The sequence below is a fragment of the Eurosta solidaginis genome, chromosome 3 (assembly GCF_040869045.1).
Source record: "Eurosta solidaginis isolate ZX-2024a chromosome 3, ASM4086904v1, whole genome shotgun sequence".
Taxonomy (NCBI): Eukaryota; Metazoa; Arthropoda; class Insecta; order Diptera; family Tephritidae; genus Eurosta; species Eurosta solidaginis.
Genome location: NC_090321.1, coordinates 73,574,111 through 73,601,372, shown reverse-complemented (window position 1 = coordinate 73,601,372; position 27,262 = coordinate 73,574,111). Strand labels below are relative to the sequence as shown.

Genomic DNA, 27,262 nt, shown 5'->3' with positions numbered 1-27,262 from the left:
AAAAGATTTGAAAAAAAAAACATAATATGCATTTTTTCATAAATTTCTTTTATTGAGAAATTCTTCTCATTTGATGATGCAATCTGAACATATATTTAAAACATTTCATAACAAGTTTGAGAATTAGCTGTGCATATGTGAATAGAACTGAACGAAAAATAATAGTTAAAAAAAATAGAGCATAAAAAATTTGTTTTAAAAAAATTCAGAGTTTGACGGTGATCGAACTCGCGCCACAGGATCGCAACCGCAGCAACATTGCCGCTGGGACACTACGACTGCTTGATAGCTTGTGCCAAATGTTGTATTTAACATTGGAGAGACCACGAATTGAACCGTTTCTTTTTTCTTGAACTTAATTTAAGAACATTGTTCTTAATTTAAGAGCATTCGTTCTCATTAATAGAACATTTGTTCATATTTTAAGACCAGCCGTTCTCTTTTCAAGAAAATGGTGTCAGTTCAAGAACAAGGTCGTTCGTTTTTCAAGAACAAAGAACTGAGAACATGAAAAGCTTGAATTAAGTCTGGTGGTGCTGGATTTTAGAACGGCTCTTTTCTCTGAGTGTACGCGTTATTGATAGGGAAATCTATTTTAACGCAATAATAATCATGTTTCTTTGCAAAAAATAATGTAAACATTTATTTTATGTAACGTTGCATACAATGCAAACAGCTATTTTAAACAAAATTTACAAAATAATGCATATTTTTTTTTGAAACCACAAAAGTTCGTTAATCAGCTTCTCCAATTTATTTGAATCACAAATGGCAACTATTGTCTTTTTAAAATCTGCATGCACATATTCAAAAGCTTGCTCTCTCCAAAAAGCGAGTCCGTTTCCATGTTTTGAACAAAAGTAAGGCACGTGTTCAATTACAGCATGAACTTTGGGTGTAATACTAATTTCCAAGTCCTCATGACTTGTTTTAAATTTATTAATATGCACTTTGAATTTATTAAATAAATATTTCCCTATCAATAACGCGTAGAAAGCTTTAATTGCAAAAATTAAAAAGTTCAAGTGACTCTAAAAAAAAAGCGCCGAATATGCGATTTCGCGGTTGGCTTTTTTTGACACCAGGCACCTCCTAGAATAAGCCCACAGAAAAATTTCCTGGGTGGTCGGCAGAAAAATTTAAATTTTTTAAAACCCACCGGGGTAATGTTTTTCATTGGAACATGTCCCACACGTGAGAAATGCTGTCCCACCCGTGACACTTATATTTTACATTATAGCAATAAAATCAGTTAAAAAATACTTACTTTTGCGCTATTACATTCCCCAAATGTTTGTATATCTAAAAGTATTTAAACAAAGCAAGCTACTACTAGATTCGCAGAGATTTTGTGATATATAACTTCACTAATAGATAGCGCGTTTTTTTTGTTGTCCCACCGGTGACAATTAAACAACTTATTACAATTTGCATATATATTAAGATATTGTGAGTTTTTTTACATACCAGTACTGATTCAATGTTAGGTGTTTGAACCTTGGGGATCAGCCTACAGAACTGTGATGGCCAAAGTTAAAGGACCGATGTCACAGCAACCTACGTGCCCGATACTGGTGAATATTATTGTTGAAACACTTTTCCCGGCGCAAGATCACTGGACTTATCCAAGCGAGGATCTAGAAAGTACGGAAATTCCGCAAATTACAGAATAAGAGGTGCTGGACGGTGCAAAAAGAGTTGCTGATAACAAATCCCCAGGACCCGACGAAGTTCCAAACATAGCCCTTAAAGCCGCGATCACAACTAGGGCTACATTATTTACTGATCTTTTTAATGCCTGTATGCAAGAAGGCGTGTTCCCTCGCCCGTGGAAACGACAAAGACTTGTCCTATTGCTGAAACGTGGTAAACAGCCGGACCAACCATCCTCATATAGGCCACTTTGTATGCTGGATTCCCTAGGGAAGATTTTCGAGCGTATAATTAGTGAGCGCCTACAGCTGACTCTAGAAAGACCAGGTGGCTTATCGAATAGTCAATATGGATTTCGCAAATCAAGATTCACCGTAGATGCAATACAAACAGTCGTCAATATAGCTAGAGAAGCTATCTCTGGAGGCCAAAATAAAAGGAAGTTCTGTGCACTGATTATGTTGGACATCAAGAATGCTTTTAACACTGCGAACTGGATGCAGATAAAGGCAGCGCTGCAAAGCTTCGGCACTCCAGCTTACTTACGCAGAATTATAGGTAGTTATCTTAAAGACAGAGTACTTCTTTTTGACACGGATCAAGGAGCAAAAGAGTACAAAATCACAGGAGGCGTCCCACAGGGATCTGTTCTCGGTCCAACGCTTTGGAATGTAATGTATGACGGGGTGCTAAAGATTGATCTACCAGAAAACACGCAAATTGTGGAATATGCTGATGATATTGCAGTGGTAGTAGTGGCCAAGAAACTGGACCTGCTTCAAGCATTATGTAATGACGCCGTAGCAAGAATAAAGGAATGGCTGACCAATACGGGACTGGAGTTGGCTAGCCAAAAGACGGAAGTGGTATTAGTAAGCTCCAAACGGTCGGCGAATGAGTTAGTCTTAACTGTCGGGGATCATCAAATCACCTGAAAGGATTCCTTAAAATACTTAGGAGTGCACATTGACTCTAAGTTAACTTTCAAAGAGCACTTCAGAGCGGTGGGGGAGAAAATTACCAAAGTTAATGGATCACTTATGCGAATAATGCCTAACATTGGTGGTCCGAGCGAAGCTACACGTCAGCTATTGTCCACAGTAACCAGCTCAATAATACTATACGCAGCACCAGTGTGGTATGGATCTAAACAGACCCATCAAAAATATATATTAGCAGCGTACCGACTTGCTTCTTTAAGAATAGCAAGTGCTTATCGGACGGTGTCCGACGACGCGATCTTGGTTCTAACCCGGAAAATCCCAGTGGACTTACTGGCAAGCGAAATGGCCGATCTGTATAACACTAATATCGAGCGACCATCTGAAGAAGACAAGAAAAGAGCAAGGACACAAACAATAGCTAAGTGGCAAGAACGGTGGGAGGCCTCGAGTAAAGGGCGTTGGACTTTCACACTAGTTTGGAACGTAGCTCAATGGAATGAGCGGAAACACGGCGAACTGAACTACCATCTCATGCAGATAATGAGTGGACATGGCGGTTTCAAAGAGTATTTATGGAAGCGTAGGATAGAGGAAGATCCTCATTGCCCAATATGTACCACGGAGTTAGAAAACGCAGAACACGTCATGTTCCACTGCCCCCGTTTCGATGAAGAAAGACTCACCTTGCATGGAGTCTTTGGGGAGGAACCTACCACGAGAAATTTAGTATCACATATGTGCAACAGGAAAGAGTGCTGGACTGCAGTGAGCAAAATGGCATTTATAGTAATGACACGCCTGATGGATGCTGAGGGGGAGCGCAGAGAAATGCGCATGAGAAGCCGTGGCGATTAAATGGACACTCAGAGCAAATAGCGGGAACCTGGACGCAGGGACAACAGTAGGCTCTTAAAAAATGAGAAATATAGAACGCCACCCTGAAGTAATGCGAAAGTGGTGCCGGGGTGGGCGACGGTTCCAGAACGGGGCTGTTTTTTAGTCTACGGACACACGGTTGCTGCGACGGCAGCAATTATGGTGCATTAGGCATTTTTCAGCCTCCCCGCAAAAAAAAAAAAAACACAAAAAAAAAAAAACAAGGTGTTTGAACCTAGCTATTACAATATGAAACCACTAAATGATTCAACAAAGATAAAATATTGCGTATAATTGTCCCACCCGTGACGAGGCACAGTGGTCGTTTCCATAGGCCAAAAATAAAAAAATTTAAGTGAAAAGTTTGTCACCAAATGTGTCGTTAGTATCTCTTATTATAACAGCCTTTTAAAAGGTATATTTGTTTTTATTGTATTCGAACTGTACTCTTTAAAAATAGCTTCAAAAGTGAAGTTATGGTATTAGTCGGTTTTTGCAGTGTGAGCAAGTTAAAAATAAAGTGCAAGTTTAAGCTATTTAAAAATACATAAAATTTCATTGTATCGAAATAAGTAAAAATGAATACTGAAGTCAAAGGCATTTACTTCACTTTGAAATAATTTTAGTGTCTTTAGCTTGTTGTGTTTTTTTTTTGTTATTTAAAATTTCACCAATGCCTTTATTAAAGTTTATTTGCACAAATATTTCAATTTCAGCTAAAGTTTTAGTTGGGTTCCTCACGGATCCTCACGTTGGGACTCATATCCTGTTATTAGTCAAAGTTTTAAGATTCTATTGTGCTAATGTCAGCTGCCACTTTCTGCCACTATGTTTTGCGACAGTTTTCTGATAGCGTCATCCTTATAAATTATTGTCGTATGTTATATGTGCTCACATGTAACATACGACATTATTTTATCCAGGCGACGATATTCTAATGTATACTTTTGTTTGTGTGCTGTTTTGTTATTGTTATGTATGCAAGATCTTTTAATAATATACCAGCAACGCAACGGGAACGCCAAAGTAACGAAAAAATAGTTTAAAAACTTACATTTTGCTGGCGTTGGCAATTCATTTATTTTTAGCCTTTTAGTTTTAGTCGAATTGATTCTGTTTTCAATTTATTTTATAAATTTTTCTTAATGTCTTGTTTTTGGAATAAAAAAATGTGTTATTTACTGTTTTTTTTTTAAGAAAAAAATCAAAGTTTGAGTTTTCCTTTAGCGTTTAATGTGGCAGGAAAACTTTTAACGTGCGTTCTTCGAAGTGGCGCCAGCGCAAAAACGACGCAAAAATCGAATGTGCTTGGGCCTTTACTGATACTCAAGGGCGCATAGTCATGTCAAAATAAAACAGGTTTTAAATTTATTTGCAGCTTTTTTAAATAATTTCTTTGGGATATCTGTCAAAAAAGCTGCAACTAAATATAAAACCTATTTTATTTTGACTATTACTATGCGCCAAGGTGTTTACAAAAATAATAACAAAATAAAATAGAGTAAAATAAAATAAAATAAAAATTAGGTAAAAAAAAACAAAGAAAAAATATTCATATAGAAGTAAAATAAAATAAAATAAAATAAAAAAGAAAAAAAATAAAATAAAATAACATAAAGTAAAATAAAGTTAACTAAATAAGATAAAGTAAACAAAAATAATAATTGAGTGCTATCGATTTGTAAGCGTGGTGCTACCAATTTCTTATTGGAGTGCCATGAAAAAAGTTGTCGATTACATACGGAAAAGTTATCGATATGTCATCAAAACGGTTATCAATCAGTTTTTGGAAATTTACAGATTTGTTATCGGGTGTTACAAATTTATGATCGGCGTGTTATCGACAAGTTATCGATTTCGCTATCAAACATGTATCGATTTTGATGTCGAAAAGTTATCTATTCCTTATCGGAGTGTTACCAAATTTGTATCGTAATGTTATCGATTTGTTAACGAGGAATCATCTGTTTGTTATGCAACAGATACCTATAACTTAAATGTAAAATCGATGACATGTGTAACTCATCGATAACAAGACATAACAAACCATTAAGCGCCAAATACACGCCACGAACATTTCCGCGAACATTCCCGTTATGTCATGTTTCTGCGACCTTTTCTGTCGTGTATGGTGGTGTTTGGCAGTTCGCGCAAATGTTCGCCAAAAATCAAAGTATTTTAATTTTTGGCGAACATTTGCGCGAACTGTTCGTGCGTGTATGGCGAAATAGCTCATAATCGTAGTAATTTCTGAACGGAACAGACGTGGGCGGAAAAGTAAAATGGACAATAAAAAATTTCTGAGTGAATTTATTGAAATGTATAAATCTTTGCCATCATTGTGGCAAGTAAAAAGATTATTGTAATAGAATTAAAAAGAATAATGATTATGCGACTTTAATCGAAAAATTAAAAGAAGTAGATCCTGATGCCACAAAGGATACAGTTTAAAAAAAAAAGGGAGATAGTTTGAAGTCTGGTGCTGGTGCTGAGGATGAATATGTCCCTACTCTTTTTCTGTTCTTTCTTCTTTTGCGATCTTCTCTCTTTTTTACGCTTAATTGCCACAGCGAGCTATATTGCTGCAGCACAATTGTTGTCCGTATTCATCGCTGTCTGAAAGAGAACTAATTTTCGGCCAAAAGTTCGTATGGTGTATGGCCAAAGCTGCGAACAAGATTGCTGAATGTTCGCGGAAATGTTCGTGTCGTGTATTTGGCGCTTTAGAAAGACTATCACAGGGTGATAACAAACCTAAAACTCGACGATAAGAGAAAAGGAGACAGGAGTTGCATACTATCCATAAAGCAGGGAAGGTGTGTACAGAAGCGCGGGGCTGCAAAATATCTCAGGTCATGTGCAAATCCTACGACTTTGGACTCATAAAATTGTTCACATTTCTAATGGGGGAGGACTTGAGGCTCACGATGGGCATACTAATAGGGCACTGCCTTCTGGCGTCACATGCTTATAAGTTAGGCATCATCAGTAACAGTAGATGTAGGAAATTCCAACAGAAGTACGTTTTGTGTTCGAGTCCTGCGCTCGCAAGGTCAAGGCTCCAGCATTTCAACCTAACCTAACCTCGAGTCAATTATAAAGTTTTTCTAGAAACCATTCAAATACGATAGTTCTATAATATCATTTTTGGGAGACTATCGAAGACTATAAATACCCTTCAAAAAACGCGAGTACTCTATAAATAATGTAAGGAATACTCCTTTGGGAGTATAGGACTGCTCCAAATCTAATCTGTATTCATACAAAAAATGTGCTCCAATTAACATTGCGATGTCCTAGGACATTGCGATGTCGCTTTGTTTGTGAGTATTCCATAGAGTACATACGGAGAGTACTTTCCAAAGTACTTTCACTGTAGTACTCCATTGAGCACCCACAGAGGATCATATGCCAAAGTACTAAAGAGGAATTGTGTCGGAAAGAATTATCGAAGTGAATTTAATTTAAAATAAAAGTAAATGGAGAGGGGCAATACAACTTTTATATTTTATACTACGAATATCCTGATGTTATTTAGCATTTGCGTGAATAAAGAAACTAATATTTCTCTATACATGCTTTAGTATGTATACATAAAACCAGTGCGCTGTTACATTTTATCAGAGTTGCCAAAGTAAAATTTTATTATTAGTTGTTTGCATGCAATATTTTACTTTTGTTCGATCGTCATCGTGTCGTGATCACTGTCGTTAAAAAACGAGCAATGATCGGCTGATGGTGGTCCGCAAACGCATTGCAAAGGAGTGTTGTTAGAGTACTCCAACATGAAGAAAATGGAACACGTAATTCAACAATTTTTGCAGGGTAGTTTTTTTTTATTTGTATCGAAAACTATCGATAGTATTGCAACTCTACCAACAGTGACGTGGCTGCTAAGGCGCATTGCACCGTCTTTTTAACAAGAGTAGGTATTTAGTCCTCGTTAGTTTTGTGGCACACCAACTACTTCTTCACACACACAAAATACTTTCGAAGCTGCTTGGAAGATAAAAGGGGAAACAAACCTAAAATGGTAAAATGTGCAAATGATTTTAAAATAAACTCAACCAAATTCGAACGCACTCGACTCAACGAAACAAGTGCGCAATTGACGTAATGCAGCTTGAGCTGCATGCAAATATGACATTGCTCCGTCAAACTTTTATACCCACAAAAAAATTGCACATCATGTAAAGTTTAATTATATAATTTGAAAGCATTGACGAATTGCGGTTCGACCAAGAAAAGTAGTTTTAGATGGCTAAGGCGTTCTGTGCCATTTACATTTTCTCCAACCCAATTGTCAACCTCACATACCCATTGCGAATCCAGATTCTTTAGCAGGCGAGCGACCCCAAGTTCCTTATGTACCTAGAGGTTGGGGGCGAGATGGCCTCGTTCCCGAGATGGTCGGGCTTATACCATAATGGTTTTTGTTACCGGAACGTACTGGATCTATATCCGGAAAAGGACCATCAACATCGATAACACTCCCCCAAAACCTTGGAGAAAACAACAGCAACAACAACAACGTTTTTGGGCGTATATATGACTTCAAGGATTTCAGGATTATACTGCGTTTCCATCAAAATTCAGTAGTTTGCCAGCTTTGTACTAACCTCGTTATCAATAATCCGAAAATCAAAATTTTCATTTCTGCCCAGGGATAATTTGTAATAAAACCTGGCATATGCGGAGTTTGGGTTTGGCAGAAGTTAGTATTATTCTATTCCAATTCGTAGTACTCTACTTTTTCTAATTATTTTAATCCAGCTCCTACCGATATTGATTTTTGGCATCTCGCTGAAAATCACGTCAGTCATTTCTTCTGAGCGACAACTGTCATCGGTGGGGAGTAGAAAGGGAAATCAAGCCTTCCTTCACCTGTTTCCTTAACTCGAGGGATGACCCCTTTCTCCGGTAGACGAATTTGGATATGGATAAGAGAATTTCTCTCATCGTGAATTTGCTCTGGAATTTCGAGTATCGGAAAAATTTGGTTGTCAGTATATTTGCCAAGCCTAAAGGGCTCGCTGTGGTAAGGGGACTTGAAATATACCTGCGATGGGTGTGCCTGTCGTAAAAGGCGACTAAATGCGAAATTGTTAAACAGGACGTCCTGTCGCCATATGTCCGGGCGACCTATTTCAAAGTCCATCATCGAAGCTAAGTCTTGGAAAAGGCATTCGCTATTTTCATCTTTCGTGTATGCCATAGCAGTTAATTTGCTTCTGGGTAGTACATTTCGAACAAGGCGCATAACAATATATGGAAATTGTGAAGTACCGAGTTTCGATAATATCCATGTAACATCCTACAGCAATATCAAAGATAACGAAGTGGTTTGAAACGCACACCACTTGGGAAAATCAAATAATATAATTTTAGGGCAACTGACTTTCTATCGACCAAACGGTATGATAGGCAGTTTTCAAGATCCCTATGGGCATGTTAGGTTAAGAAAGTAAATAGACATGGTGCTATTCCACAAATCCTTCCGCAAAAGCTGTCAGGACAGGGGAAAAATAAACGATGACTTAGATTGTTGGGTTTTGCGCCTTTCGATAGCTTGGCTCAGGGAAGAGAGGTGGATTCTTCGCTCTCTTTTAGGTAAAGTAACATTGTTTTGTAGAATGCATGCAACTTTTTACAGTGCAAAATAGAGCTTGCATGGAGCTTTGCAAATGACGTTGAACAATGCCACCAGCACCGTTAGCATTGGGAAGGGTCTGCCATGATGTAGGGATCGAAATCGGTGACGGTGTCGGGGGAACAGTTCGCACTTGGAGTATTCGATAAAAGAGCCCTCCTGAAGATGAATGGTCCTGTATGTGGGGAAAACGGTGTGTATGAAAGGGGGTTTAATGAGGCTATGTCATGTTGTGAGAATGGAAGGCGACGTTGCGGCACAGATAGTATTCCTATCGACAATCGTGTTTAGAAGTAGAGCAAGGGGTTACCTCAACTGAGTTGGGATGGATAGGTTTAGGTGAAACAGAAATAAGTGGGGGACTTGGTACGCAACGCCGAAATTCACTTAGGTGATTCAGGCCAATTAATGAATAATTAATTAAGAAATATCTGATTGGCAGAATGGTATACAGGACATTCAATATTGTTGTGAAGCCAACAGTCACCTATGCTTCCAGGAGAGGAACAGCAATATCAAAATAGGGCAAACTGCATCGACTTGTTTGTATTGGCATAAGGGTGCGATGAGAACTTTCGCTGCTGATACATTTAGTGTCTTAGTGGGAATACCTCACTTTCTTATTATTATTCTTATATAGAAAGAGGCAACATTTGCTGTACCAAGCCTTCAAAATATCTCTGAGCTAAAGAGCGGAAACATGATAGGGCATATGAAAGTAATAAGAAAATTCATAGGAAATCCAGTATAGCAACTACGTTATGCAATGGTCTTTACGCTCAGAATCTCACCGAGTGTTTAGGTGTCTTTCGTAAACAGGGTGTCCATATAATGACCCTGACTCAGAGGTCTGGTTCACGGATGGATAAAACTTTGATGATGGAAAACCGGGAGCTCGCATCTATTAGCTGAACTTCAAGAAATCGATACCAATGGGATGCAATAGAAGCTTGCGGTAGAGAATGTCTTTGAAGAAGCTTATCCTCGAGCAGTATACTCATTATGTCAGACAGCCAGGAAGTCTGACATGTCTTGCAGTCTTACACAATTACTACTAAGCTAGTGGATGAATGCGCTGGAGTTCTAAATGATTTGGAAGCCAAAAACAAGCTTTTGTTTGGATGGATTTCCGACTATACTTGACATGAAGGTAATGAACAGGCAGAATTCTTAGCCAAGCAGGTGCTTTAGCAGCATATTATGGCCCAGAGCCCTCCTGTGGACCTACAAAGGCACACACTAGGGAAACCATTAGTAGCTAGGAAACAAAGCAGTGCAGACGATACTGGATTGAATGTCAAGGGCAGGGTCGGCCAAATTGTTTATACTCTCGGCAAAGAGAGTTTTATCCAAACTCATTAATCTAAGCAGAGGGGATCTACGGATACTGTAGTTTACGATATCACCCAAGTAAGTAAAATCTGCGGATAAACAAATCTGTCCCTTTTGCATGCTGGAGGATAAAACGACAGCTCACATTCTATGCAAATGCATCGTACTGGCAAGGCAGAGACCCGGTTGTTGTTGTTGTAGCGATAAACACATCCTCGAAGGTTTTGGATAGTGTTATCGAAGCTAATGGTCCTTTGACAGATACAGATCCGGTACGTTCCGGTAACAAGCACCATTATTATACAATCTGTGGAAATATTTGAGTTGACCACATTGAGCCTTCTAGGCCTAGAGGTACTTAAATACATTAAAAGCATGCCGATACAGTTATAGGCTGAAAGGTCAAGCCTATAATAATCTGGTGGGAAGAATGTGGCCACTTAAGGCATTGACAATATGCAAAGAGTCACAAGCGCACCCTCTCTTCGGAGCCAATCCTCCTCTAAACTTAATATTACTTTGACAATGAACTTTGAAATGGGTGGGGCTGGATTCAAACTCAATGGTTGATACGATTTTATTTTATTTTAAATGAGGCTTGTGTGCTGTCTTAAAGGCCACTATTTTGAAAGAAGTACAATTGCTTCAAAAATTACCCAATTACAACGGATTTTCCATATTGATAATGACCGCAATTAGCGCGTCCTTTGTCTGATCACCACTTACAGCATTTTTTGGTGGGCAACCACATACGTTGCAATACTCACCTTAACCAAAATTTGACGCATTCTTTGCCGCATTTTATTGATTTGTGCGTTGGGCTTCAACGTCTAGCTTCTCGTCAGCTATGCTAATTAAGTAGGTAAGAAGTTGCAAATAAATTAGCGTGCACTAGCAGCATATGCACAATGCTAGAACAACTTACTTAGTACGTACCTTCAAGGCTCGCAAAAAGGCCTAACACTATGAAAGGTATATATCCATAAGTCTACATTTAAAGCCTTTTTGCAGAGTTGCATTTGTTAGAATGTATGTAATTGGCGCACGAAAAAGTATGGAGAAAAAAGGGTGCGAGGGCCACTACAGTTGAGTCATTAAGTGATGCAAAATTATAAATATAGCAACGTGGTATTGATTTTGTACTGTTAAATAGGTGTGTTTGTGTGTGTGGAAGGTTGAAACGGAATTATCGCAATAACGACCATGCCAGCAATCGGTAAAACCCGTAAAAAAACAGTAATGATACATAATATTAATAAAGAAGAGAGGCTAAATATGCCGTAAGTTGTACCAAGGAAAATATTGTACTTTCTGTTTAAATCAAGGCTAATACATATGTGAGATACAGTGTTGCCAGGTGATGCAAAAAAAGAAGCTAGATTGGCAAAAAAAAGGCTAGAAAAGGCTAAAATTAGAAAAAAAAGAAGCTAAAAAAAGGCCAGAAATTTTTTGGTCAATTCATAAAATTTTTTTTATATTTTAGTTTACACATTTGCAAATAAAAACTTATAAACATAACTTAAGCATAACTTCCTGTTTCAAAACATATCAGGCACATTTCCTTTTACTAGCACTTGGAATTACTTTAAATGATTGCATATGTGTATATACATAAAAAAATATTACAAACTAATTATTTATATAAAATATTCCCCGTCTGAAGAATCAGAAGAGCTTAAGTCTGGGTATAAAGTTTGGCTATTTACCATAGATATGAGATCATCGGTAATTTCAAAGTCATTACAACATTTAGATAATCGTTTTAACGAGCATCTAATATTAAGCAGCGCATTAAGCATTTTAATTTTTAGTTTGTTCCTTAATTTAGTTTTCAGAATTTTCATGCCACTAAAAACTCTTTCAACCTCCGCGTTACTGAGTGGTAATACTAAAAAACTAAATATGTATTCGACAAGTTCTAAAAAAGGAGGTTCGTCTAATGCATTTTTATGTAAATTCCATGGTGGAGTGTACATTTTTCCATTGTATAGTTATAAGTTTTCGCCACTGCAGCTCTATTAATGCTATTTGACTTGAAGAATAACTATACTTCTCTTTTTCAAAGTAAGAAAATACATCTGGCTTTGAAATTTTCAACGAATTTTCAGCAGAAAAAGAATTAATCTTTTGTAGAGAACTCATATTATTAGGTATTAGGTGTTCACAGGAACTATTGAAATTATTTTATTTTAGAAATTTTTAAAAATACATTCGGAGTAAAAAAGGCTAGAAAAAAGTCACGAAGCTAAACACAAAATTTCGAGGCTAAAGGCAAAAAAAAAGGCAAAATCTAGCCTCGAAAAGGCTAACCTGGCAACACTGTTGAGATAGTTCATACAAACAAAATTTTATAAAAAACAATACAAAGAACAACCAAAAATTGACATGCCACCGATAAATATCTATGCTAATATCTCTGTTTGGATGAGAAGTATATTTAAGAAATGTCGTGATTTCGAAAGCGATTTCACTTTTTTCTAATAAGCAACCAGCTCATAGCTGTAATTTCAAATTGGTTTTTTTGGAAAATTTAACTATACTCTTTACTGTCAATCAAAAAACTATGAGTTAAATTAATGGTATTCATTATATGTACAGGGTGATGAAAAATTTATAATCGCATCATCATACTTCGTATGTTTAACAAGGAATATTGGCGTGTTCCCAGGCATGTAGTCCACACATTGTAATTTTTTAAAATACACAAAAAACGCTAATTCGAGATTTTTACTTTCAGAAAACCCTCTTTATACCTAATTGCATACTTCTTGATTCGTTACAAGCTGAACCCCCTCAAACCGTTTAACATTTGTATCTTCAAAACGTTACCTCCGAAGTAAAAATGGCGCCACACGTTGGGCTCACTTATGTCGCTTAGTTCACAGAGAGCGCATCGTTGAGTGATAGCTGCCCTGGTAGGAGAAGCTTACTTGTACAACATAAGAGCCTTTTGTTTACGATAGTCTTAAAGAAGTACTTGCAAATGGCAAGCTAGGTCGCATCACATTCGATATCAGCTTGAACTTGTGACCTATTAACTGGTTCACTGCCACAAATGTATTTCTTCTTCGATCCCTCTAAAGGCGTTGAAGCTTGTCATGAGATAAAGTCGAAGTTGGAACTAATACTGCAGCTCTCAAAGTCAGGGAGCCTATTCCACAATCACGAAGTCTAATCAACGCCCGTAATACAGGTGCCTTGCCCGGAAAGTCCACAGGATGTATTCGGCTTCAAGGTGGGTCTTGTTCTCAGTTGATACCAATAAGTGCTGTCCGTTGTATGAACCCAAAAAGTTCAGTCGCCGAGTTGTATCGTCCTGACTACCATATCGGCCTTTGGCGAGTGGCGCTAGGTCTTGGCGGTTTTATAGCCCTACGAGCAATATTAAGCTAGGAAAATAGCGTTCTATTGAGCACAATTTGTAAATATCTAAATCTCTCGGAAGTATCAGCGTTGCATCCCCAAACGAGGGAGGCCTAAAAAAGGGATCCTATATAACATAACGTGGTCAAACTTTCACCGTGTCCAAATAGATCTGCATAGCAACGCACCTGGCTATAATCAATAATGGTTTTAGTACATAAATTTTCATTGGCACCAACTGATTGGAAAGCCATTGCAGTGGTCGATAGGAAAGTTTTCCGGAAGATGTATTATCTTCTTCGTGATGTCGATGGTATATGAGCTTTACGCATATAGAAGAAAGCCTAAAGGCCTCGCCGGTTAGGTAATTTTTATGCGATGTGATAAGACGTTCCAGTGACGAATGCATTTCTATCGAAGCCCGGCAAGCAGAGTAATAGGAGACTTTCACTAAGTTTGGGGAAGCAGGTAGTGGAAATTCGCGTATAGGCAATTAAACGCCAATTAACGATGATATAGACACCAACTTCCAGGTAGCGTACAAAGTTGCTTTTATATATATCGGAGCGAGAAAACCTTCACTATGGTGGAGATAAAAACTTTATGTCGAACCTCGTGAAATTTTCCGAAAAGACGGAACATAAAAATCCCTTTTTATAAAATTTTAGTAGGTTATCTAAGGTAGGGACTCCAAATATTTCTATATTATTAACAACTCTGGCTGGTTGCAAAATCTATCATTTCAGACGAGTTTTATGAGATGAAACCAGGTTTTAAATAGGCCCTTTGTAATGTAACTGCTTGGTCCGGCGCCCAACGTAATAGCCCGATCATTTTTTTATTTTTCTAACATTTCATTCTACTAAATTTTCTTTCAGTATTTTTTTCTTCAAATTTCCAACGAATAGCCAAGTTATCTTTTTACTTACCATTTCACAATTGTTCTAATTTTTACTATGTTCATTTAGCAAAATCTTACATTAACTTCAACCTCCCTTTACAGCCTACTATCTCGACCCTTAATTAATTTTTTCGCTATTCTTATTTTTTCCAGTTTTCTAGTAACTTTTTCTTGCAATATATTTTTCCTTCTATCGGACAGGTTAGGGTTACGAGGGTAGCATCACTTTCCGAGTCGGTGAAGCGATTTGTACCTGAGTAACAATTGGCCCGACTTCGAAGTTCCCTTTGTTCTACTTCAACCTTTTGATAAGGTGGTATTCGAAGTCGTGACTAGCACAGTTCAAGACGTTTTTTTTTGTGGCAAAGCTGCTCAAGCTGCCATATAGAAGTTCCAGCAACAACTACATGTTAGGTTTGCAGTTATTGACCGAGATTGGTATTCTTATTATTTTTTTTTTTAAACTTTGAAAATTATATGCAGTATCTTTTTTGTTTTTTTTTGATATTTTGATTGATGATTATTTTGATCAGGATAAGAAATAATAGATTTTAGAATTACCAATACAAATCACTAGGTATAAGTAAACATAGAATTTGTGAAAATAAACTTGTATGAAGAGGAAATGAGTTATGTTGATTTTATTAGTTGAAACAATATTAGGGGAAATGCAGGCCTTCTAAGTTTTCTTTTGTGTTGCCCTTGTGGCACACTAGGAATGAGATAGGTGTTGCAACTTACTGACGGACGATGATTTAGACTAGACCATTACAGACGGACGAACGTCAGGAAAAGGGAACTCCACTCGGTTATCGGAGTCAAAGTGGAGTTTAAGGTTGTCACATTAGCTCACCACCAAACGGATGTTCAGTGGATACCCAGAGGATACTTGGCCGCAAGCGACCGAAAGTAGTGAGCTGCTTGAACCGCTTGCGAAAGAATCACCATCAATGCCAATAAGAAGCTTTCTCCAGTTACGTGGCCTTCACGGGGCTCCACCCTCCCCAATCTACTTACATATATAGAATATCTATTGAATATTGAGTTTTTATACATATATCTGATTTTCGGCCACGGGTGTAAATATCTGAAGAACAATTGAATTTAAATTTTTTTTAAGATATTCATCTTGCGTTTTCCAACCCACACCGTTTAACTATATATGTTTACACATACACAAACCTACATATATACATACTACATATGTATATATCAAATGACATGCAATACTTTTAGACCGGATGTAGCAAAGTATCAGAATGTCCATTTTCCCCTCCATTTCTTATGTAAATTTGAATTGATAAAACATTTTTGTGATCTGAGCGCGCGATATCCAAAGTATCATTGTCAGTGTCGTACGCCATCTGTTTTACTACAACAACATACCAACCGGTGCCGGTTGATCTCAGCAATCAATTGACGGGGTTGTGGTTGATTGTGTTTTTTGTTTGCAACAACAAAAAATAATTTAGCACCATATTTACCGTTGAGTTTATGCCGCTTATCCGCCATATACCAGTAATTTATGCTTGTATAATTACTGTGTTGTGCTTTGTGTATTTGCTTTTATTTTTTTATCTCTATTAATTCTTCCGCACTGTGGTCACGGTTGCCAAACCATGTTTTCATTTGGGATCAAAATTCATCGAAAAAAGGACCAAATTTTTGTTTTATTTTATAGGTATATAAAGAGGTATACAGGAGTATCGTATTCGGTGTAAAATGCTTTAATTCAAGCTGAACAAACCAAAATAAAATGTAGTTCATGGTATTACATTTTCACATTTCCAGGATAAGTCTATGTCGATTACCAACCTAACGTTGTGAACCTAGTTTTACTCAAAAAGCTCTTAGTTCCAGCATTCACCCTTATCGCTAGTTTTATTTTCACCCGAAAATATTCACAGTTTTTGTTCACCCTATCGCAGAGGGTGGCGAAACAATCGTATTCGAAAAAGGTTGGAACTCTTTTTTCCGGCGAAATGAACAGCGGGGAAACCCAAATTTGTTTACTTATATTTTACAGGCGAACGAGAGGAAAACAAAATGTAAGTACGTTTTTGTTTTGACATTTGATACTTTTATTATTAGAAATAAATCAATAAATAATGCACAATCGGAAGCTGAGTGGAAAAAAGTTAATTTCCTCTATTGCTAAGTTTGTAAATTATATTTTTTATGACAACTTTATCAGTCGGCCAAATTATCCATTGGTCCAATATGTTGAGATCCTCGCTGAAACAAGATTGGCTAAGACCCACTTCATCGTCCTTTCCAACGCCCTTTTCCTATGCGTAAAAATGAAGACATGTACTCAACTTTACAATTGGTGGAACTCCAAATTTTTGCTTCAATGGTGGCAAAGAGTTCTTAAGATTATCTAGCAAATATTAGAATGCCGGCTTGTTTAGCCTGTAATATTAGCGAAAGCAAATTGAAAAAAAAAAAAAAAAATTTAACTTGTTATTGAAAAGTGCTAAAAATAGTAATTTTTAGCTTACAGTGAATCGCTTAGATCCAAATGGTTAGAACTGTCCCTTAATTGCCTCCGAATCGCTTTCACATTTATATTCTCCTCGCGCTCAATCTTCACCAACCTAAGGGCAATACTAAACATTATTTTATAAATTTTTTATCTATATTTTTGTTGTATTTCAAGAAAATATATGCTTGGTTACAAAATTTACATAATTGCAAGTAAATTATTTGTTCACTGCTAATTCACAATAGAGCATCAGCTGTTTCGAAGTGCGATATGCGGAAAAAGTTCACCCGAACAAAAGAAGTGACGGCGAACACTTTTCCGCGTGAGCTTTACGATAAAGGTTCATGCACATTATACGACGCGACATGTACCGACACCGGCACGACACGTTCCGACAAAATTTGTCAATGTGCACTAAGCGACAGTGACGCGACACGTTCCGACAAAAATAAGTTTTTCTTTGTGTAAACACGTGTTTCAATAAATTAGTAAAATAACATTTTAATTAAATGATATGGTATTTTAAACCATTTCAATAAGTCCAGGCCATGTTGGGCATCAGCGACATGTTTGTAAATAAACATTTGAAAATGGTTTGACATGTCGTAGAAGTGCCGCGAGGTAATGCACACCTAGCGACAGTGGAACGACACGATGCGGCATTTTTGCCTAGTTGGTCAACTTGGTCGTGTCGTGTCGTGTCGTACGAGTGTCGGTAGGTGTGCATGGTTCCATAAGAATACGTGCAAAGAATTTTTTCTCGGAACGTGTTGCTACATGTCGCGTCGTATAATGTGCATGAACCTTAAGGGTTATGTTGTTGATTGCAATGAAATAAAATGTATAGCACAGTTAGATTTTAATAAGGAACGGTTCAAAAATTTGCGTTCTAGTGTTGCCGAACTATGTGGAAAACTTATTAAAGCATAAATGAAACTAAGCAATTTTGTTGGTGCTATTTTTATAGATGATTGGTTTCTCTCTTAACGTTTAAACTTTATATCATAGCCTAGATTCAGTAAGTGTGAATTTTGATACCAAGCCTTAGGGGTTAATGGGGTTCTGCTAGCACCTAGGGGGATAATTTTACACAAAATATTTCTTCCAAAATTAAATCTCTTTTGCATTTACCTTAAAAGCTGAATATAAAAATAAAATTTTTTAATCGCATTCGTTGTATATTTCTGTCTTCCAGTTAAAATATTTCTTGTGCCAAGATACTTTTTTTACGTTTTAAAGCACCTTGTGTGGCTTAACCCCACAAAATTCCTGGAATTCCGAACCTGGAACTCATTGAGCTGGATGAGAAAGATTTAAATATCGACGTGATAAACGAGAATTAATTCATAGAATTTCTTTGTAAAATTTTTTAAAGTGTTGGGCTCATGGCATAGTGCTCGCTATAAGATATGCTAGGTGTGAAGCAACTTTTGTTTTCATATATTTTACAAGCTTGAAACGTGTTTGGCACTCTCACAGTGTCACTTTTACAATTTTCCATAAATATTCATTCCGACAGCTTTCTATCTTTATATTATAGGAACGCTTCTTGCCTCCACTCTTTCGTCAGTCTTACTTTTTGTTTGGCATGTTGATATAGTTATTCCTTCACAAACTCTCAATATCTCTCGGTGTGTTTGAATTAAGTGAGTGGCAAGTACACTTAATATAAAACAAATTAGTTTGATTCTTTTACTTAGATTTCAATTCATTAAACTTGGCGTTTCATCAGTGGGAAGCCCTGTCAAATTTCTTAGAGGCACACGTGCATTTGAAATCCATACTTTTAGCTCTACTAATGGCAAAAATTTTTCGCTAAATGTTTAATAACCGATCGATTATTATAAAACAAGAAATTGTTTGATAAGTTGGTTGTTTCATCAACATTTAACGACAAAAAATGTTAAATTATTTCCTAGGTGAAATGTCACTGTTCTAGTACATTGTATTGATTGAGCAGTTTTTTGTGGTGAGAAATCCAGTAAAGTAACTTTATAATTATATGTAGGTTAGCGAATGTGCGGCAAATTTTTTGGGCAATATTGTGAATTTTTACCTGGTTGAATACGAAAGAAAAGTACCAAAATCGTGGCAACTGCCTGAAAAGGACCAAAATTGAAGAAAAGGGACTAGCGGACCAAATGGTGTAGGAAGGAACCATTTTTGGTCCAAATGGACCGAAGTGGCAACCGTGACAAGTCATAATATCTGCATATGGAAATGTGTATATTTGAATGTATATCGTTTACAATAGAATATTTTATATGACCGCCATGCGGTGTCGTTCCATATAGGTGAAATAACAGGCGGCATAATTTGATTCACGATCACCGCTTACAATGAGCAAATTTTATTAAATGTACGCACCAGGCCAATGTGAGTGGGGGATCTTATGGGTTTGACGATCCACCTTCATTGATACACGGAAAGATAAAGTCAATCTTCATAACGCCAACTGACTTCGTGACTTTTCAAAATTTGGGTGTAGTGGCCATTTAGGAAATTTCCGTTTGTCCACGTGACTATTTCGTGGAAAATGCCGACATTTTACAGAAAACGAGCCAATTTGATGCGGTTTTATTTAAATTTTGTAGCCACCACACGTATGGTAGGAAATTGTCATAGCTCAACGTAAGCGCAGAACTTACAAACAGCATTAACTGGCAGCCAATGTTAACACTGGCAACCAACCACCTACCCATACTTCTCTCAAAAAAGGAAAGTGGAATGAATATAAAGCATACACAGATAATAATTTCGCTGCCCTCCCAATTCCGACTGATTTCGGTTAAGGGGAACTTGGTCTCCACAAGGTCATTTAATCCGCGTTGCTACAAGCGGCTTTATGGTCACTTATAAATCAATTGGCCCGCCGCTTGTATGTTGTGCGTCTCCGATATGATCGCCGAGCCCAAAAGAAACACACGAGAGGAAACTGCAGGCCAGAAATTTGGGCAATCAAATCGACATCTGATTGAAGAAGCTGCAAGTTTCCTCGGACTGCTGTTAGAGGATATTAATGAAAATTTACGAGTAACCGCACCTATTGGATGGGGCGAAACACTGCTACAACAGCAACAGCAAACAGTGTGACCCATATACTTAATCACACAGCAGGCCACACTCACTCTGATGGGTTTAAGCCGCTGCACGCTCTCGAAATCGATGTATGAGCGTACCTATGGCATTAACTGTCTAAAATATTCTTTCTGATGCTCCGGCCAAGAAGAATAATAAGTACTTACCAAGTGAATATAATTGCACTTCCGTCTAGAAGATAGTCCTGTATAAAGGTGAGTTCATACATACTTAGTTATATACTTACTTTATTCCGACACCATGGGCGATGCGCTGACCCTACTATGAAGAGTGGGTATTTTAATATATCCAAATTTAAAAAACGTGGTTGCCAATGTGATATTAAAAAATAAATGATAATGAAGTTTCAGAAAGCACTCTTTAGTAGTCCTGTAGGTTCTGCGATTCAACAACTTGAAACAGATGTCACCTTGAATCAAGCGAGAAAGCAACGAAACACCCTAATACGACTTCGCTTCATTTTAAAAACTGAATTTTTATACTCAGTTGAGCAGAGCTCACAGAGTATATTAAGTTTGATTGGATAACGGTTGGTTGTACATATATAAAGGAATCGAGATAGATATAGACTTCCATATATCAAAATAATCAGGATCCAGAAAAAATTTGATTGAGCCATGTCCGTCCGTCCGTCCGTCCGTCCGTTAACACGATAACTTGAGTAAATTTTTAGGTATCTTGATGAAATTTGGTATGTAGGTTCCTGAGCACTCATCTCAGATCGCTATTTAAAATGAACGATATCGGACTATAACCACGCCCACTTTTTCGATATCGAAAATTTCGAAAAACCGAAAAAATGCGATAATTCATTGCCAAAGGCGGTTAAAGCGATGAAACTTGGTAGATGGGTTAACGTTATGACGCAGAATAGAAAATTAGTAAGATTTTGGACAATGGGCGTGGCACCGCCCACTTTTACAAGAAGGTAATTTAAAAGTTTTGCAAGCTGTAATTTGGCAGTCGTTGAAGATATCATGATGAAATTTGGCAGGAACGTTACTACTATTACTATATATGTGCTAAATAAAAATTAGCAAAATTGGATGAAGAACACGCCCACTTTTTAAAAAAAAATTTTTTTAAATTCAAATTTTAACAAAAAATTTAATATCTTTACTGTATATAAGTAAATTAAGTCAAAATTCAACTCCAGTAATGATATGATGCAACAAAATACAATAATAAAAGAAAATTTCAAAATGGGCGTGGCTCCGCCCATTTTCATTTAGTGTGTCTAGAATATTTTAATGCCATAAGTCGAACAAAAATTTACCAATCCTTTTGAAATTCGGTAGGAGCATAGATTCTATGACGTTAACTGTTCTCTGTGAAAATGGGCGAAATCGGTGGAAGCCACGAAGCTTTTTATACACAGTCCACCGTCTGTCCTTCCGCTCGGCCGTTAACACAATAACTTAAGCAAAAACCGATATATCTTTACTAAACTTAGCCCACGTACTTATCTGAACTCACTTTATCTTGGTATAAAAAATGGCCGAAATCCGACCATAACCACGCCCACTTTATCGATATCGAAAATTACGAAAAATTAAAAAAATGCCATAATTCTATACCAAATACGAAAAAAGGGATGAAACATGGTAACTGGATTGGTTTATTGACGCAAAATATAACTTTGGAAAAAACTTTGTAAAATGGGTGTGACACCTACCATATTAAGTAGAAGAAAATGAAAAAGTTCTACAAGGCGAAATCAACAGCCCTTGGAATCTTGGCAGGAATACTGTTAGTGTTATTGAATATATAAATGAATTAGCAGTACCCGACAGATGATTTTCTGGATCACCTGATCCACATTTGGTCGATATCGCGAGAACGCCTTCACATATACATCTAAGGGCCACTCGCTTTTAAAACCCTCATCAATACCTTTAATTTGATATCCATATCGTACAAACACATTCTAGAGTCAACCCTGATCCACCCTAATGGCGATATCTCAAAAAGGCGTGCACCTATAGACCTAATGCCCACCCCCTCTTAAAATGCTCAGTAACACCTTTCGTTTGATACCCATATCGTAAAAACATTCTAGAGTCACCCCTGGCCCACCCTAATGGCGATATCTCGAAAAGGCGTCCACCTATAGATCTAATGTCCACTCCCTCTTAAAATGCTCAGTAACACCTTTCCTTTGATACCCATATCGTACAAACATTCTAGAGTCACCCCTGGCCCACCCTAATGGCGATATCTCGAAAAGGCGTCCACCTATAGACCTAATGCCCACTCCCTCTTAAAATGCTCAGTAACACCTTTCGTTTGATACCCATATCGTACAAACATTCTAGAGTCACCCCTGGCCCACCCTAATGGCGATATCTCGAAAAGGCGTCCACCTATAGACCTAATGCCCACTCCCTCTTAAAATGCTCAGTAACACCTTTCGTTTGATACCCATATCGTACAAACATTCTAGAGTCACCCTTGGTCAACCTTTATGGCGATATCTCGAAAAGGCGTCCACCTATAGAACTGAGGATTACTCCCTTTTAAAATACTCATTACCACCTTTCATTTGATACCCATATCGTACAAACACATTCTAGAGTCACCCTGGCCCACCCTAATGGCGATATCTCGAAAAGGCGCCCACCTATAGACCTAATGCCCACTTTCTCTTAAAATGCTCAGTAACACCTTTCGTTTGATACCCATATCGTACAAACATTCTAGAGTCACCCCTGGCCCACCCTAATGGCGATATCTCGAAAAGGCGTCCACCTATAGACCTAGTGCCCACTCCCTCTTAAAATGCTCAGTAACACCTTTCGTTTGATACCCATATCGTAAAAACATTCTAGAGTCACCCTTGGTCCACCTTTATGGCGATATCTCGAAAAGGCGTCCACCTATAGAACTAAGGATTGCTCCCTTTTAAAATACTCATTACCACCTTTCATTTGATACCCATATCGTACAAACACATTCCAGAGTCACCCCTGGCCCACCCTAATGGCGATATCTCGAAAAGGCGTCCACCTATGGACCTAATGCCCACTCCCTCTTAAAATGCTCAGTAACACCTTTCGTTTGATACCCATATCGTACAAACACATACTAGAGTCACCCCTCGCCCACCCTAATGGCGACATTTCGAAAAGGCGTCCACCTATAGACCTAATGCCCACTCCCTCTTAAAACGCTCAGTAACACCTTTCATTTGATTCCCATATCGTACAACTAGAGACACCCCTGGTCCACCTTTATGGCGATATCTCGAAACGGCGTCCACCTAGGGAACTAAGGATCACTCCTTTTCAAAATACTCATTAACAGCTTTCATTTGATACCCATATCGTACAAACATATTCTAGAGTCACCCCTGGTCCACCTTTATGGGGATTTCTCGAAAAGGCGTTCACCTATAGAACTAAAGCCCATTCCCTTTTAAAATACTCATTATCACCTTTCATTTGATACCCATATCGTACAAACACATTCTAGAGTCAGCCCTGGTCCACCTTTATGGCGATATCCCTAAATGGCGTCCATCCATAGAACTATGGCCTACTCTCTCTTAAAATACTCTTTAATACCTTCCATTTGATAGACATGTCATACAACCACATTCCAGGGTTACCCTAGGTTCATTTTCCTACATGGTGATTTTCCTTATTTTGTCTCCATAGCTCTCAACTGAGTATGTAATGTTCGGTTACACCCGAACTTAGCCTTCCTTACTTGTTGGTTATGTTCTCTATCAATTTCTAGGATTTCTGGAGTTCTTTATTAAGGGGCCTTCATTAGTATCGTATAATCCGAATGAGACTTTTAATAATTTGTATTTATCTGTCGCTCTGTTTGTACGCGCAGCACTCAAATATAACTGTATAGAATTAAAACAAAAAAATGTTGCCGATATATTTTTAGAGGGCTAATCATGATACAAATATAGAGAGGTAGTACCACTTCTTCTTCTTGGCAGCCTATTAGATATAAACTGTGTTTTTTGACATTTCCTTTTGAAACAACCCCACCATAAACATCCCAAAACGATATTTTTGTTTCTAATTTGCCTGTGTACGTCATATATTAATACGAAGTGGAAAACATCTGACATATGTATGTATATGTTGATTGTGTAAAGGGCCAATTAAACTTCCTCAACCCTAACGCCATTGTCATAACCATATTTTTACTTATCCATATCAAATTGGCATCAGTTATTGGTGCCTTAACCAAAAAATCGTGAAAATTTCATAAAAATGAAGAAAACGCAAAAAATTACAAACATATACCACAGAAAATAAGTCTCTTAGTCAAAATGTATCCAAAACAATAAATAAAATCTACAAAAAGTTAATAAATTCTGCAACTCAAATATTTTTAGGTTATGGATATGGCGAAAAACCAATAACCAATTGGTTGGCTATGGTATGGTTATGGCTTTCCATAAGGTTGGTTCGATCAGCTGTTTATATGGTTGTTGATAAGTCACCATTAATTGGCCCTTAAAGCACAGGAAAGGTTACTACTAAAGCTGTAGTCATTGGTGCCGTTTGTCGTATCGCTGTAGTCGTATCCGTAACGTAATCAGCTGTTTATCGTTACGATGATAAATCAAAAACCAATTGGTTGGCTACGATACGGTTACGACCTTAGCGGCACCAATAATCGATTGCATTGATTCTCATAAGGTTGGTCGAATCAGCTGTTATAAGATTACCGATACGGTTACCGATAAAGCACCAATGTCTGCAGCTTAAGACTTTGAACGAGCCGACTAAGGCTGGTACTTTATGTATGGTTTGCATCTGACGGAAGATATGTATCTTGGTATTCGGTTATACATAACGGTTGCTCCGAACTTAAACCCAACATTAAAATACATAGTAATAGTTTCTTTTCCATTATTGTATCTTAACCTATTGCCAGGGCAGGCAACTAGTTACTGGTGTGAGGGATTAGACGACACACGCTTAGCAAACACACGCATTCCATGTATTTTGTTTTTGTAATTTTCTCAAGCTCGCTTGCAAAAAATTAAAATTATGCTGCTAAGCGCCTTAAAGTGCGCGATACTTGACCAGAGCCTTTCCTTGTTGCTCCACCATGTGAAGAAATGGTGGCCTTGCTGCAGCGAGGGGCGCTGCTGCGACGAAGCTATTTATAAAATTAAGGGTTTACTCATACATTTTAAAAGCAGCAAACGCTGCGACTCCAGTTGTCACCGAGAAGTTGAACGAAGCGACAAAGCATTTCCTCACTCCCCGATAGTGGTGGTAATATACTTCGCAGGTATATCAGAACGGAATGAGCCAAGTAAATCGCTACCAATGGTCAATTCAATGGGTACAGTGGAGTTTAGTTGATAAGGCTGAACAATACTATCCCCTTGAAATAGTTAAAAAAAGTTGTTTTCCAAACCTACAAATGTAAGTCCTGCATCCCATATGTAGTGAAGTCGGAGGACGCGCTGACCCTGCTGCAGCATAGCATAACACTAGTATACCAAGAGGGGATTGAAAGTTACATCGCATATATCTATTCTCCAAATAAGCAAGGAGGCGGAGTATATGTAGTTCTCAAATCAAAAAGAAGACGCAATAACATCCGCAGTCACAATGCCCGAAAGCAAACAAGCAAATCAATTGGCGGACTCCATCTACCACACCGAAGATCTTGCGTTCAAGCCAGCGAAGCAACATCGAAAATTTAGAAAAAAAACTTTGCAATTAAAAAAAGGGTTTCCAAGCGGGGTCGGTCCTGCGAGCGTATTTCTGCCATGAAAAGCTTCTCAGTGAAAATTCATCTGCCTTACGGATGCCCTTTGGAGTCGGTATAATACATGTAAGTCCCGTTCCGCAAATTTGTGGAACAAATTAATAGGAGCACGTCGGAAGAGAAGCTCTGCCTAAAGTCTCCTCGGATGTTATCGCGGCTTGCATATTTGTTGTAACTCTTAGATATATCAGTTCCAATAAAAACTGTATTTCGGTGCCGTTCAGGGATGGTTGTAACATGGATAGTTTTATCCTCCGCATAAAAGACTCTAAGATAATTTTAATAGAGTTGATAAATATCATCATTACTGTGAAATAGATAACTAAGTCCGCCCATGGCGCGATTTAACTCCGAGTTCCTCGTCCCATTTGCATGGTGCTGCTTATGTAGTGTTTTCTATAAATTGGCGGGAAGGAACCTACATGTTTAATTCCGACTTTGAACATCTGCTGCAAAGCAGATGAGTTTTCACTGAGACGCTTTTCATGACAGAAACAAACTCGGAGTGTTTGCCAAACCACGGTTTAGGGGCGACCCCACTTAGACAAACTGGTTTTCTATTTGAAAAATCTTGCTTCTAATTTTTTGATGTTTGTTTGCCGGGGGCTTGGACCTAGGATCTTCGGTGTGGTAGGTGAAGAACAATTTCGTCACCGAACCACGGCTTAGAAAAACTTTTTTTCTATTTGAAAAAACATTTTTTTTTTATTTTGATGTTGCTTCGTCCGGAGCTTAAGGACCTTTGGTGTGGTAGGTGGAGTACGCTACCACCACACCACGGCGACCGCAAGGTACAGCAGTTTTGATAATTAATTTATGCCGGAAGAAAGTGCATCGAAATAGCACCTAGAACGCTACTAGGATCCTATCTCTCCGGTCGTTTAGCACAGCAATCAACCCAAGCCTTGTGAAATTCCCTAGCACTCAATATTCACTCGAAATATTTGGGTTCACTAAGGCACACCTATCAATGGTCATTGGGGGTTTGACAGGGCACTGTCCCATGGGTATCCATGCGGTACGTCTCAATATACTGGAAATTCCATCCTGCTGCAGCTGTATGGAGGATGATGAGGTGGAATCACCAAATCACTTTATGCTTGATTGCCCAGCTTTTGCCAGAACTAGGCGAAAGTATTTCGGTCGCGACTCACTTGGATCTCCCGGGGATTTATCCAAAGTTGAGATCGGTATCATTCGGAGCTTTA

General features: G+C 37.9%; 1 protein-coding gene and 1 long non-coding RNA gene across 5 annotated transcripts in view; both read left to right on the top strand.

Annotated features, from left to right (window-relative positions):
* alka (alkaliphile) overlaps positions 1-27,262 on the top strand; it is a 169,883-nt gene that overhangs the window by 15,982 nt on the left and 126,639 nt on the right. The window lies entirely within an intron of this gene.
* On the top strand, positions 11,637-13,303 carry LOC137246556 (uncharacterized). The gene is made up of 3 exons (XR_010951552.1): positions 11,637-11,735; positions 13,054-13,123; positions 13,193-13,303. It is a non-coding gene; the product is annotated as an uncharacterized lncRNA (long non-coding RNA).